Source organism: Phyllobates terribilis, unplaced genomic scaffold (genome assembly GCF_046119375.1).
Source record: "Phyllobates terribilis strain yellow unplaced genomic scaffold, ASM4611937v1 Scaffold_3__8_contigs__length_932513732, whole genome shotgun sequence".
Taxonomy (NCBI): Eukaryota; Metazoa; Chordata; class Amphibia; order Anura; family Dendrobatidae; genus Phyllobates; species Phyllobates terribilis.
The window spans coordinates 872,526,203-872,540,000 of NW_027362763.1; the positions used below are offsets into that span (position 1 = coordinate 872,526,203).

The window sequence follows — 13,798 nt, forward strand, 5'->3', positions numbered from 1 at the left end:
TGTGCCGTCAGAGAGATGTACCGTCCCTGGCCACAAGCACTTGTCCACGTGTCCGTTGTCAGGTGGACTCTCCCAGTAACTGCGTTGTTGAGGGCACGGCAGATGCTTTGGGACACGTGCTTGTGTAGTGCAGGGATGGCACACTGGGCAAAATAGTGTCGGCTGGGGACCGAATACCGAGGGGCGGCCACCGCCATAAGATTGCGGAAGGATTCCGTCTCCACCAGTCTAAAAGGCAGCATTTCCAATGCAAGCAGTCGTGAAATGTGCGAATTTAGGACTGTGGCCTGTGGGGCGTTAGCTGCGAATTTCCGCTTTCATTCAAAGGTCTGGGATATGGACAATTGAACGCTGCGGTGGGACGTGGACGTGGACGTTGATGCTGTTTCTTGAGAAACTGCCATAACAAGTGAAGACTGAGAGGAGGGGGCATCTTTACATGCAGTATGGACAGGGGATTGCCTTGCACACACAACAGGGGGTTCTATTGCACGCACAACAGTGGAAGAAGCAGTGGTGACATCCGCTGACACTGTTTGTGGACCCTGGGTTTCGCCCCACAAAGTCGGGTGCTTTGCTGCTATGTGCCTGATCATGCTGGTGGTGGTCAGGCTGGTAGTTTTGTCACCCCTGCTGATGCTGGCATGGCAGGTGGAACATATGGCCTTTTTGGGGTTATCAGCAGAGTCTTTAAAAAAATTCCAGACTCTGGAAGACCTACCGCTTGTACTGGCAACGTCCCTCGTGTTGGTGTTACGGGGAACGGTTACCTGCCTTCTGTCTGGGGCCACCACACTGCTTCTTCCTGCCTGTTGGGGTACTCTGCCTCCCTCCCCCTGTGTGCTGCTGGCCTCACTCTGCATGTCCTCCTTCCACATTGGGTCAGTTACTAGATCATCCACCACCTCCTCCTCTTCCACTTGCGCACCACGATCCTCCTCCTCACTTCCTGGCAATTGTGTCTCGTCATCGTCCACCTCTTGTTACAGATTGCCAACGTCGACTTCCTGTGGCCGTGGCTGTTCAAATACTTGGGCATCGCAACATGGGATCTCCTCTTCCACCACTTCAAGCGTATCAGACGAGGGGCCCAAATATGGAAATGGACCAGTGAACAGCTCTTCAGAGTGTCCAAGTGTGGGATCACTTGCTGTCTGACGACACTCGGCATGGTGGGAGGAAGGAGCATCAGGGTGAGGAGGAGTATGCGGTCGAGACTCACGGCTACTAAGAGTTGACCGTGTGGAAGACAGACCGGAGGTGGTGGTGCCCAGGTAACTGGAAGTATTGTCTGCTATCCGATTAATAACCTGCTCACACTGATCAGTTCTCAATACTGGTGTTGTTCTGTGCTTCCCTAGTAATTCGGTCAAGAAGTGGGAGCGAGAAGATGTGGCTGTTGGTTGTGGCACATTTTCACCTTGGCCACGGCCCCGTCCTCTGCACGAACCATCACCAGAACGTCCACTTCCACGTCCCTTGCCACGCGCCTTGCCCATTGTAAATGAAGTAAAATAGCTTACACTTGCACTATCAATGGTAAAAGGGTAATAAAGAGTAGATTACAACCGTGGAAGAGGAAAACCACAGTTATTGTTTACTGGGGTATACCACACTTTTTTAAATAGAGATATTTGCGGCTGAATAGTGAGCGACACACTCAAACTGCTTTTTTTTTTAGATACCAAAGGCCCAAAACTGGATAGTACAGCGATTTGACCCGTGGAACTGCGAAACCACACTGGGATGTCGGGCCTACACAAGACTATTTTCAACAGATATATTTTTGTGTCACAACAGTCAGGAGACACTACTGTTTTTCTTTACGGAAAAAACTACCAAAACCTGAATAATAGAGATTTTTTACCGTGGGATGGCAAAACCACAGTTATTGTTTACTGGGGCATGCCACACTTTTTTAAATAGAGATATTTGCGGCTGAACAGTGAGCGACACACTCAAACTGTTTTTTTTTTAGATACAAATGGCCCAAAATGGATAATACAGAGGTTTGAACCGTGGAAGTGCAAAACAACACTTCTGTTTCTCTAGCCTACACCAGACTATTTTCAACAGTTATATTTGTGTCTGAAAAATCAGAGACACGCTTTTTTTTTGGGGGGGGGGGGGGACGACACACCAAAAGGTTAATAAGACGGGTATTTGTACAGTGTGAAGGAGGGAAAAAAAAAGGAGGATTTAGATGGAAAAAAAAGGATTTTTCCTGGCCCCCGACACCTGGTGCTAAGTCCAGCAATTTCAGCAACAGGAGCACACAGGACTGTAATGCAGCGTTTGCTGGTATAACCACTGTGTCTCCTATACAGCCTGCCTGCCTGGTATCTGGGATGGATATTAGTCCTGAAAAGGACTGTTTGTTTGTTCTGGCAGCCTTTACAGACCCTACACTAACTATTTCGCAGTTTATATCTCTCCCTAAATCAGCAGCGCTGTCCCTACACTGTCTAATCCGGAGCGACTGTGTCCAAGATGGCGGCGCCCAGTTTTAAATACTCGAGGTGACGCTGTGCGGCCAGCCAATCACTGTAATTCGCACAACCAACATGGCTGCAGCATTACAGTGACTGGCTGGCAATCCCTGCATGTTCATTGGCTCTGTAAAGAGCGCCAAACATGCAGGGCGGAGACCCGAGCTCCTGCCCGAGTAACCCGGAAATGCTCGGTGCTCGCCGAACATCCCGAGTAGCGTGATGCTCGGGCGTGTACCGAGCAGTGTCGAGCATGTTCGCTCAACACTAATAGTTAGCATTTTCTCAATCTATTTTTGCATCATTTCTTGAGGGGAAAAAAAGATGTTGGCTGAAGGCAACAGAGAAATATTGATCTAGTTTTTGTAAAGCTACTTTTTTTCTTTAATTATATTTTTATTTAAAAAAAAAAAGGCAGCCTGTAGATGTCGTGGGTTTTTATTTTTTCACACTGAACTTTCTATAGATCTACAAATTGTTTTTTTTTCATTCCATTTTAACCACCCGTTATGGTATATGCACATGATGTCTTGAAGATGCCTGTGGATCCACTGAGGTTTTCTTAGGCAAAGTCACTTCAAGAGAAAGCCCACGCGCTTTTTCCTGAAGCAGTTTTTTTAGTGGTTTTGCTGCCACTTTTTAAGGCATATTGTCCCTATGCTTTGAACTGTAAAGAGCGAGAGGTTTCCAAACAAAGCTGCCCGAAGAATGAGCATGTTACTTATTTTAACAGCTTCACGGTTTCTGAACAACAGACTGAACATGTACACAGCAATATCATTTATACATTGCTTATGTTCTTTTTTTGTGGCAGTTTTTCAGGCAGATGCTGCCTGGAAATTACATCATGTTCACCTATCCTAAGTTCTCAAAATTAGCTTTTAGTGAGTTTTTGATGCTGAATATTTTTGCTGCTAAAAAACGCAGCGTCTTGCAGTTTCAGCAAAGTGGATGGAATTTATATAAATCTCGTGCACACTGTTTTTTACTGACCTGCAGTGCATGTTTGAAAATCCATAACATGTCAAATTCCCTTGTATGTGCATTTCGACTGCGGATATGCAATTTGTCTATTCAGAAAGGAAGAGGACTAGAACTCTAGTGCCACCTATTGGAAGTAGCAATCCTAAAAGTCAATATCAACCCTTTAACAAGCCTTGCCACATGACTTAGGATAAAAGCCAGAGCCAGAATCTCAATTTGCAGACACTGTGCTTCGGGGTACTGTTATTCGTCATTGCAAAGTGTGAGATCTTTTTTAGTTGGGTGAGAGGCGTCTGACTGGGACCCAAGGGATAAAGTTTCTCCTTGTGGAGAGTGACAAACCAAGCCTGGCATGCCAGGGTGAGGAGACTTTTAAGCCTTGCAATGCTCCTCTGGGAAATATGCAATTTGTCTCTTCATAGAGTAAGAGGACTAGAACTCTATTCCCACCTATTGGAAGTAGCAATCCTAAAACTTCATATCGACCCTTTAATCAGCCTTGCCCCCACTGCGGAAACATACTAAAAACATGTATTTTATCAATAAAGTTTAGGCATAGCCAAATACCACTAATTTTCAAAAACAAAGAAACTTAATTTAAAATATGACACACTAAAGAGACAAATAACTGCAGCATGAAAAACACAATAAAAACTAATGTAAAAGAATGAACTTAAAAGTGTAATAAAACCTGGAACCCCTAAATTACTTACTGAAATTTCCCCCAGGGGACTGAGAAAGTCAGCCAAGCTTTTCCTATACATTTGCACATCTACAAAATCTCTGATAACAAGAGCCTGGAAACAAACAGCCAGCCCATCTCATCTAGATCTATATGGGTGACTAAAGGAAGTCTGCTCACTGGAGAACCTTACGGCCGCCCTCAACAATACCTTGGAGAAATTTGAGCAGATATTAGATGTCCAGGATGCCACAACCAACTTCCTAGAAGTCTGATGGAGTCATAACCATAATACCGCTTTCCTTGATCCCTTTTGTCCTAACACCCCTCCCCCATTCTCCCACTCTCCATCTTCTTCTTTTCTTTTCTTATTAAACATTGAATTCTAGACATTATTTAAAGTCCATAATCCTGGGAATTAACCTGAATTTTGCATTTGACTTTGCTTATTGTTGTAAAATTTTAATAAATTACAGTTAGTAAAAAAACAAGCAACCTTATTTTCCTAATAGATGCAAATATTCTGCAGAAAATCTGCAACATCGAAAACTCACCAAATACTCATCGTGGGGACGTAGCTTAAGGCTATGTTCACGCATCATGGTTTTTTGAGGGTCGATTTTCTGCAGCAAAACCTGATCTCTTGCCAGGAGGTTGTTCAGGATTTTTGTTGCTGTTTTCTTGCTTTTTTGCTTTTTTTTGGTGTGTTTTTTCACTGTCCTTTTATCTCTGCTATGCATGTATATAAAGTTCAGGGGAAAAAAAAATCTTATTCTGGTTTAGGCACAAAAAACGCTGAAAACTTGACACCTGCATTTTTGGTGTGTTTTTTCGCGTTTTTTTCAACACCCATTACTTCCAATGGGTGAAAAAACGCTGAAAGAAGTGACATGCTCTATTTTGCAAAAAACATGCAAAGCACAAAATCCTTTACCAAAAAGACCCTGATGTATTTTTTCCTGAAGCAGTTTTAAATGCTTTTTTTCCCAAACTGTATTTTGCAATTGTGACTTGACAGTGGTAAAGCATCACTCCAGCGCTTTTTTTAATATATTCTGTTAGGGATCACATATGTCAGTGTAATGCATTTAGTCTCATAGTCACCACATAGTCAACTGCAGTTGTGACCCGCCAAATCACACAGTGGTTGCTGTGTGAAGTGGAGGTACATTTTTAAAATATTCCCAATGCAAGTCTATAGGAATTCTATTCTATAGGAATTCAGAATGAGACTCTGTAGCCATATTCTGAGTCCCACACACTTGTATTGAGAAAAGTGACTTCTGGAACACAAAGTGACCCGACTGCTCGCAAAAGCCGTTATGTGGTGCCAGAGCGGCCGGAGCAGGGATGAAAACAGATGAAGATGCCGATCGGTGAGTATGTAGCTACATGCATTATACTCTCATACGTGATCCTGACCCTAACAAAGGGATCGGGGAAAAAAGGCTGGAGTGATGCTTTAAGTTTAGAGTGAATTCCACAATAATTCCTTCTCAAGAAAGAGACAAGTCACTCCTTTGGTCAGGTTTTCACTTCATACCAAGAAAAAGCTCAAAAAGTTTATGGTATTAATAACAATGAGGATTTTCCATTTCATTGAATAGAAAGAGTATTCAAAGAGTACATAAAGTGGTTTTTCAGGAGCATTTTGGAGCAGATTTGCCTCAATGCTCTCTCTAAAAAAAAACTGTGTATGAACCTTGCCTTGGTCTATCTATGAAAAAACTAAATAAAAAGCTCTAGTGACAATATCTACTGTTATGTAGAGAACAAATATCCTCATGAATAACCTTAGTAAAATGTGGAATCACTTGAAATTCGTGCACCTGAACCAAAAAAAATGTAATGTTCACAATGGACCACTGCGTAATGGTTTTCTTCATACATATCTACCAACAGTGTGGTAGATTTAGGCCACAGCCCCACTATCAGTATTCGGTCAGTGTTTTTTCTCAGGAGTGGGAGCTAAAACCAGGAGTGGGTGATAAATGTAGAATTGGTGACTTGTTTCTATTATACCTTTTCTCTGATTGTTCCTCACCTGGTTTTGTCTCCAAATTCCTGAGAAAACGTATTGACCAAATACTGACCAAATGCTGATAGTGAGGCCGTGGCCTTACTAAGGCAAATGCACAAGAATTCTGGTGCAAATCACCCCCCAAAACTGTTATACAATACACATTTTTCACCATAATGTTTTAGTCACTTTTTGTGCCCCTATGTAGAAGTTTTGCAAAACGTGTCAAGAAAGGAAGGTGGCTAAGTGGTATCCTAAAATGCGTGAGATTTTGTACATGTAAAGAGAAAAATTAAGCAGTAATTAAAATGTGACAAAGGTAAGAGAAAATATGTATAACATGTCTTTAGCCTTTTCACAGCTGGGCGATTTTTTGTTTTTCGTTTTTTTCTTCTCTTCTTCCAAGAACCAGAACTTTTTTATTTTTCCATCAATAAAGCCGCGTGAGGGATTATTTTTTGCAGAACGAGTTGTACTTTTGAATGACACCATTTATTTTACCATATAATGTACTGGAAAATGGAAAACAATTCTAAGTGCGGTGAAATTGTAAAAAAAAGTGCAATTCCACAATTGTTTTTTGGGTTTTTCATTTACCATGTTCACTATATGGTAAAACTGACATGGTAATATTATTCCTCTGGTCAGTACGAGTACACAGATACCAAACATGTAAAATTTATTTATTATTTAAGTGGTAAAAAAAGTTCTGAAATTTGTATGAAAAAACATTTTTGCATTTTTTGAGACCCGTAGCAATCTCATTTTTCGTGATCATGATCATCAGCTTTTGCACCGCAAGCTGATGTTTTTATTGATACATTTTCAGGGTAGTTACGATGTTATTGCATTTTATTGCAATTTTGTGGCAACCAAACAAACATAATTCTGGCGCTTTGATTTTTTTCTCATTATGCTGTTCACTGTTTAATTTACTTTATATTTTGAAAGATCGGACATTTATGAACGCAGCAATACCAAATATGCTACGTATAGCAAAAATCACAATCTCTTATGAATGCCGGCCACGGGCTGGCATTCACAGAAGTATCGTAATCACTGGCCCGGGAGTCTTATGCTGACCCTTTATGACAACCCTTCCACGCGCCGCAATTAAGTGACAGGGGCGCCGATAGGCAGGACTTGTTGAAGTGCTTCTGGCCGGCGTGTGTTAAATTGCCGATGTCAGTAATTAAAGGGGTCGTCCACTACTAGAACAACCCCTTCTTGAACTAAATGTTTGGCCCCGATAAAATAAAAAAGCTTATACTCACCTCCCGTGCTGGCAACATTCTAGCAGTGTTGGCGCTCGCAGTCCTGGGGCTTCGGTGGTGTAGAATGACACGTGGTGCCTGGCGCCCAATCAGTGCTAGCGTCACTGGCCCCACCTTGTGACAAATTGAACATGAAGAGGAAGTTCAGGCTGCAGCTGATCTCTGACTTCCTCTTCATGTTCAATTCGACAAGAAGTGGAGACAGTGATGTCAGCGCTGATTGGGTGCCGGGCACCATGTGTTATTCCATCGTACTGGAGCTCCGGGACCGACACCGCTGGAACAGGACCAACACGGGAGGTGAGTATAGGCTTTTTTATTTTATCGGGGCCAAACATTTAGTTCAAGAAAGGGGTTGTCCTAGTAGTGGACAACCCCTTTAACAGCGGCATTTAATTTGTTAAAAGGCCTGGGTGGATCTCGGTGGATTCACCCGCAGCTGTTAGAGGCACTTGACGGCTAATTAAATCAGCCATCAAGTGCAGGGAAAGATGCGGGCTCAGCACCGGAGCCCGCATCAAAGTAGGGACAAGACCGATGACGTAAATATACATCCTGAAGAGTTTAAAGATAATTCATACCTATTACTAAAAGTGGTAACTGTGATTAATTTGGCACATCTTCTACCTGTCTCATTTACTTATATGCCACTTTAATTTGTATAACAGTTTATAAACCTGCTTTACTATATACCACATACTGCCGTCCTTATTTATCAAAATGTTCTAGTCTTGTTTCCTATAGCAAGCAATCATAACAGCTTTAAAGGGATAGTACCAATTTTGGAATTTATCACCTATTATTCCCTATTCATAAGATAGAGAATAACTTCCGGATCACTGGGGTCCAAGCACTGGAACCCACATTGGTCCTTAGAAGAGAGGGCTTGGAACAGTGTACTGTATTGGTGGTTGACTATATGGTCGTCGATCATGTACACCTCTGCTCCATTAATTCTTAGTGGAAGTGACATAAAATAGCCGAACTCTACATTCGGCCTCTGCTCTAAGTGCATTGCTCCATTATTACAAGCACATGTACAGTGGGCACTGAAAGTATTCAGACCCTTTAAATTTTTCACTCTTTGTTTCATTGCAGCCATTTGGTAAATTCTAAAAAGTTCATTTTTTTTCTCTTTAAAGTACACTCTACACCCCATCCTTTGCTCAGAAACTCATATTTAAGTCACATGCTGTCCATTTCCTTGTGATCCTCCTGGAGATGGTTCTACTCCAATGAAGGAGTAGAACCATGGAGTCCAGCTGTGTTTAATTAAACTGATAGGACTTGATTTGGAAAGGCACACACCTGTCTATATATATAAGACCTCACAGCTCACAGTGCATGTCAGACCAAATGAGAATCATGAGCTCAAAGGAACTGCCCAAGGAGCTCAGAGACAGAATTGTGGCAAAGCACAGACCTGGCCAAGGTTACAAAAGAATTTCTGCAGTACTCAAGGTTCCTAAAAGCACAGTGGACTCCATAATCCTTAAATGGAAGAAGTTTGGGACCACCAGAAGTCTTCCTAGACCTGGCCGTCTAGCCAAACTGAGCAATTGTGGGAGAAGAGCCTTGGTGAGAGAGGTAAATAAGAACCCCAAGATCACTGTGGCTGAGCTCCAGAGATGCAGTAGGGAGAAGGGAGAAAGTTCCAGAAAGTCAACTATCACTGCAGCCTTCTACCAGTTGGGCCTTCATGGAAGAGTGGTCTGAAGGAAGCCTCTCCTCAGTGCAAGACATATGAAGGCCGCATAGAGTTTGCTCAAATACACATAAAGAACTCCCAGACTATGAGAAATAAGATTCTCAGGTCTGATGAGACAAAGATAGAACTTTTTGGTGATAATTCTAAGCGGTATGTGTGGAGAAAACCAAGCACTGCTCATCACCTGCCCAATACAATCCCAACAGTGGAAAATGGTGGTGGCAGCATCATGCTATGGGGGTGTTTTTCAGCTGCAGGGACAGGACGACTGGTTGCAATTGAAGAAAACATGAATGCGGCCAAGTACAGAGATATTCTGGATGAAAACCTCTTCCAGAGTGCTCTGGACCTCAGACTTGGCCGAAGGTTCACTTTCCAACAAGACAATGACCCTAAGCACACAGCTAAAATAACAAAGGAGTGGCTTCAGAACAACTCTGTGACCATTCTTGACTTGCCCAGCCAGAGCCCTGAACTAAACCCAATTGAGCATCTCTGGAGAGACCTGAAAATGGCTGTCCACCAACGTTCACCATCCAACCTGACGGAACTGGAGAGGATCTGCAAGGAAGAATGGCAGAGGATCCCCAAATCCAAGTGTGAAAAACTTATTGCATCATTCCAAAGAAGACTCACGGCTGTACTAGCTCAAAAGGGTGCTTCTACTCAATACTGAGCAAAGGGTCTGAGTACTTATGACCATGTGATATTTCAGTTTTTCTTTTTTAATAAATTTGCAAAAATGTCTACATTTCTGTTTTTTTCAATCAAGATGAGGTGCAGAGTGTACATTAATAAGAAAAAAAATGAACTTTTTAGAATTTACCAAATGGCAGCAATGAAACAAAGAGTGAAAAATTTAAAGGGGTCTGAATACTTTCCGTACCCACTGTATGCAGAGATCATGGCATGCAAACCTCCCTGGCATATACCACATGAAGGCCCAGTACTTATTCCTACGCAATGGCTTCTGCCAAGCACAAAGATTATTCAGCTACAGTTAACCTGCTAATAAATAAGAGTGTAAATGTAATTTACAGTGCTTTGCGTTCTAGGCCATGTCTTGATGCTAACTTGTGAAAACCAGTAGTGCTAACAGTACAGACCAATATAGTAACCTAATCTTATGCGTGATCATTAATTGTCAAAATAATTTAGACATATTTATTTTTTAAAGTAGCAAGAGAAGAGCTAGCACAATGGTGTTAATAATCACACTGCAATTTTTGTTAACAATTGATTATGTATTTATACACACACACATATGTGTATGTATATATAAATATATATATACTTGTCAACAGAAATTGCATTTTGTTTTATATATATGTATATATATGCACTTGCAGACAGAGACACAAAAGGGCTACTGTGCAAGAACAATATATGGACCCTTATAGGGACTCTGTCAGCACAGAGTGACTGATTAAACTAAGTCCTGCCGCTCAGTGCTTCATGGCGGGGCCAATCATTTTAGTACACCTTCCCACCTGCTTGTTTTCGCTCATTCACTACCACCCCCTTTTTTTGATCGACAGCTCTGGCTTCATAGGTGGAGATAGAGGCAAAACAAGCAGGTGGGAAGGTGTATATAAATGGAGCACCGAGCATCTGTACTTGGCTTGAACATTCATTCTGTGCTGACAGAGTCCCTATAACAGTCCAATAGCTCAGAACAACGGACAATTTTACCTGTTTTGAATGTGAAAGTGGGCCCCCTCAAATCTTGGTCCCCTGTTGCACAGGTTGCACCAATGGTATGTTAGACCCTGTATGTATATATATATATATATATATATATTGACATACAGCATATATTTTGTGTACACATAGATGATTAAAACAAAAATTAAAAAGGCAGCACATTAATTTAATTACCATGTAATCAAGGTGAAAAAAATGATTTTTTTTTTATTCTGTGGTATGGCTTAAAAAGTACATTTTTTTCCACTTTGATAACATGTTTGGAAGAGCTGCCTACTTTTTGATTTTTTGTATCTTGGCGTCCAGTCTGCACTTTTTTCTGGATTAGTGCTGTTTTAATGTCTTTAATAATATATGTGTGTGTGTATATATATATATATATATATATATATATATATATATATATACAGATGACCATTTATCTGCACAATATATTTGTTTATGTGTATGCATGTATATGTATGTGTAAAAATTATAAATATACTTTATATATAAATGTATGAATAACAACGACACACTCCTATTATATAAAGTGGAGAAACTCAGGTTATTTCATAGTGAGAATAAAAGCCGCGCTATGTGGAATGGCAATGTTTTTGCAAGCACAATCATAAGACAGCCTCAAGCTCCTGGTATCCAGCATGATTAGCAGACAAAAAAACTCATATGACTTGTTAAGAATGTCCACAGTGTTGTAAGCAGCCCAGAGGTATTGTGATCCGACCTAAGCCTGCTCCACATCACTACAGCATAGATCCCGCTATCCAGATGCAAGCCTGAAATTAGCAGCAGTTACACTTTTTTTATTTTACAGCCATTGCCTGTGCAAAGCAAAGATAAGAAAAAGTAAAAGTTTCTATAGCAAAGTTGCCAAACTGTGCTGGGATCTAAAATTAGCTGCAAAGTCAGCTAAAGATAGGTTGTGGTTGAGAACTGGAGAATTGCATCCTTTGTCACATTAACTGGTTCACGACAAAAACGTATACACAGCAATTATGTAAAGCACATATCTGCTTTTTCAGATTTATTTCACTGTGGCTGCAATGTTCTGGATGATGGTAGGGACACAATAGGGAAAGAACAGAAGAACACGCCATTATCACAGGACAGAACAACAGGAAAATGCCTGGGCTACTTACTGTAATTGTCAGTGCAGAGGTATTCCACAAACATCCCTGCTTCTTGCGCACTTGCCAAGTGCTAATGTATGAAATGAGCAGCTGTTTCCTTTGAGCTTGTGCTGTGTCTTACCAAGTCACATGCCCCTCCTCTGGTAAATCGAGCTGCAGACTTTGCGAGGAGGTCAACATTTTCAGATTTTTTTTTTTTTTCTTTAAAGATTGTTTTATTTTTAGATGAATATGACCTGAACGGTGGCACAGAGCATTAAACTCGCAAACACCGAAGAAAGTGAGAAAGAGGTTTCCAATTACGGATCTATCAGGAGCCCTGATGTGTGAAGTGCATGTGACTGTTATGTTGGTAATATTATCATATAGCGGAACTTCTCATTTTATTAACTTAATGTTGAAATGATTCAGTTTACGTCACTGTGAAAACCCTGAATTATGTCGCAATAATGCAATGTATTCTCAAATCTATTGTTTGCGATAAGGATAACCTATAGTACATACTAATTCAATAAAACCTAAGGAATGGGTAAAGATTAACTGAATAAACAGGATAAATAAGTTTTAAGTGAAGGAATTAAAGATGTTGACATGTTCTGATTTTTTGTCTCGAATTGCTGCATCACTATCAAAGTAGAATCTAAAATTACTGTATCACCGTCACGTCAGATAGATAGGTAGATAATAGATTTCTAGATATATAGATAGATATCTGTCCAATAAAAAAGATAAAGGCAGCACAGGTCCAAAAGGATTTTGTAGTTTATTGACACAAAGTCATAATGGCGATGTATCATTCTAAGTGTGGAGGACATACAAAACATCACCATTATGACTTTGTGCCAATAAACTACAAAATTCTTTTTGACCTTGGAGTGTTGCATTTATCTTTTTTGGGCATACATCGAGTTTTGGTTATGCCCAGGCCCGTATTTGCCACTAGGCATCGGAGGTCCGATGCTGCAAAAAACCCACACACGGCCATATCCTGAAGGTGCTTTTGGTGCAACTGCTACTGAGATTGAAATGGTTTGGCAATGTGGCTTTTATCTGCTTGGCCTCCACAGGTGAAATGATTTGAGAAAAATCTTACTTGCAGCAGTGTCTGTGTCTGTGCATGCGTGTCTAAAAACTATACCCCAAAAATGTGAAATTCCATGGTGAGAAAGCAGTTTTTATTTGTGAATACTTGGCTGTATGGCATAAAGATGGTACCTTTAGCAGCTTGGGAAAGTATCCTTAACCACTTCGCGCCAGAGCCTGTTTTTGCCTTCGTGACCGGGCCATTTTTTTCAATTCTGACCACTGTCACTTTATGAAGTAATTACTCTGGAACGCTTCAACGGATTCCCCTGATTCTGAGATTGTTTTTTCGTGACATATTGCACTTCATGATAGTGGTAAAATTTCTTCGATATCACTTGCGTTTATTTGTGAAAAAATCGGAAATTTCGCAAAAATTTTGAAAATTTTGCAATTCTCAAACTTTGAATTTTCATACCCTTAAATCAGAGAGATATGTCACACAAAATAGTTAATAAATAACATTTCCCACATGTCTACTTTACATCAGCACAATTTTGGAACCAAATTTTTTTTTTTAGGAAGCTATAAGGGTTAAAAGTTGACCAGCGATTTCTCATTTTTAAACAAAATTTATAAAAACATTTTTTTAGGGACCACATCTTATTTGAAGTAACTTTGAGGGGCCTTAATGACAGAAAATACCCAAAAGTGACACCATTCTAAAAACTGCACCCCTCAAGGTGCTCTAAACCACATTCAAGAAGTTTATCAACCCTTCAGG

General features: G+C 40.8%; 1 protein-coding gene across 1 annotated transcript in view; it reads right to left on the minus strand.

Annotated features, from left to right (window-relative positions):
• The window catches only part of RASGRP3 (RAS guanyl releasing protein 3), a 161,210-nt gene extending 148,947 nt beyond the window's left edge, over positions 1-12,263 (minus strand). The window contains exon 1 of the mRNA XM_073672631.1: positions 12,001-12,263. The gene's annotated coding sequence lies outside the window, so the exon portion shown is untranslated. The remainder of the gene's footprint in view (positions 1-12,000) is intronic.
• Positions 12,264-13,798: the final 1,535 nt, after the last annotated feature.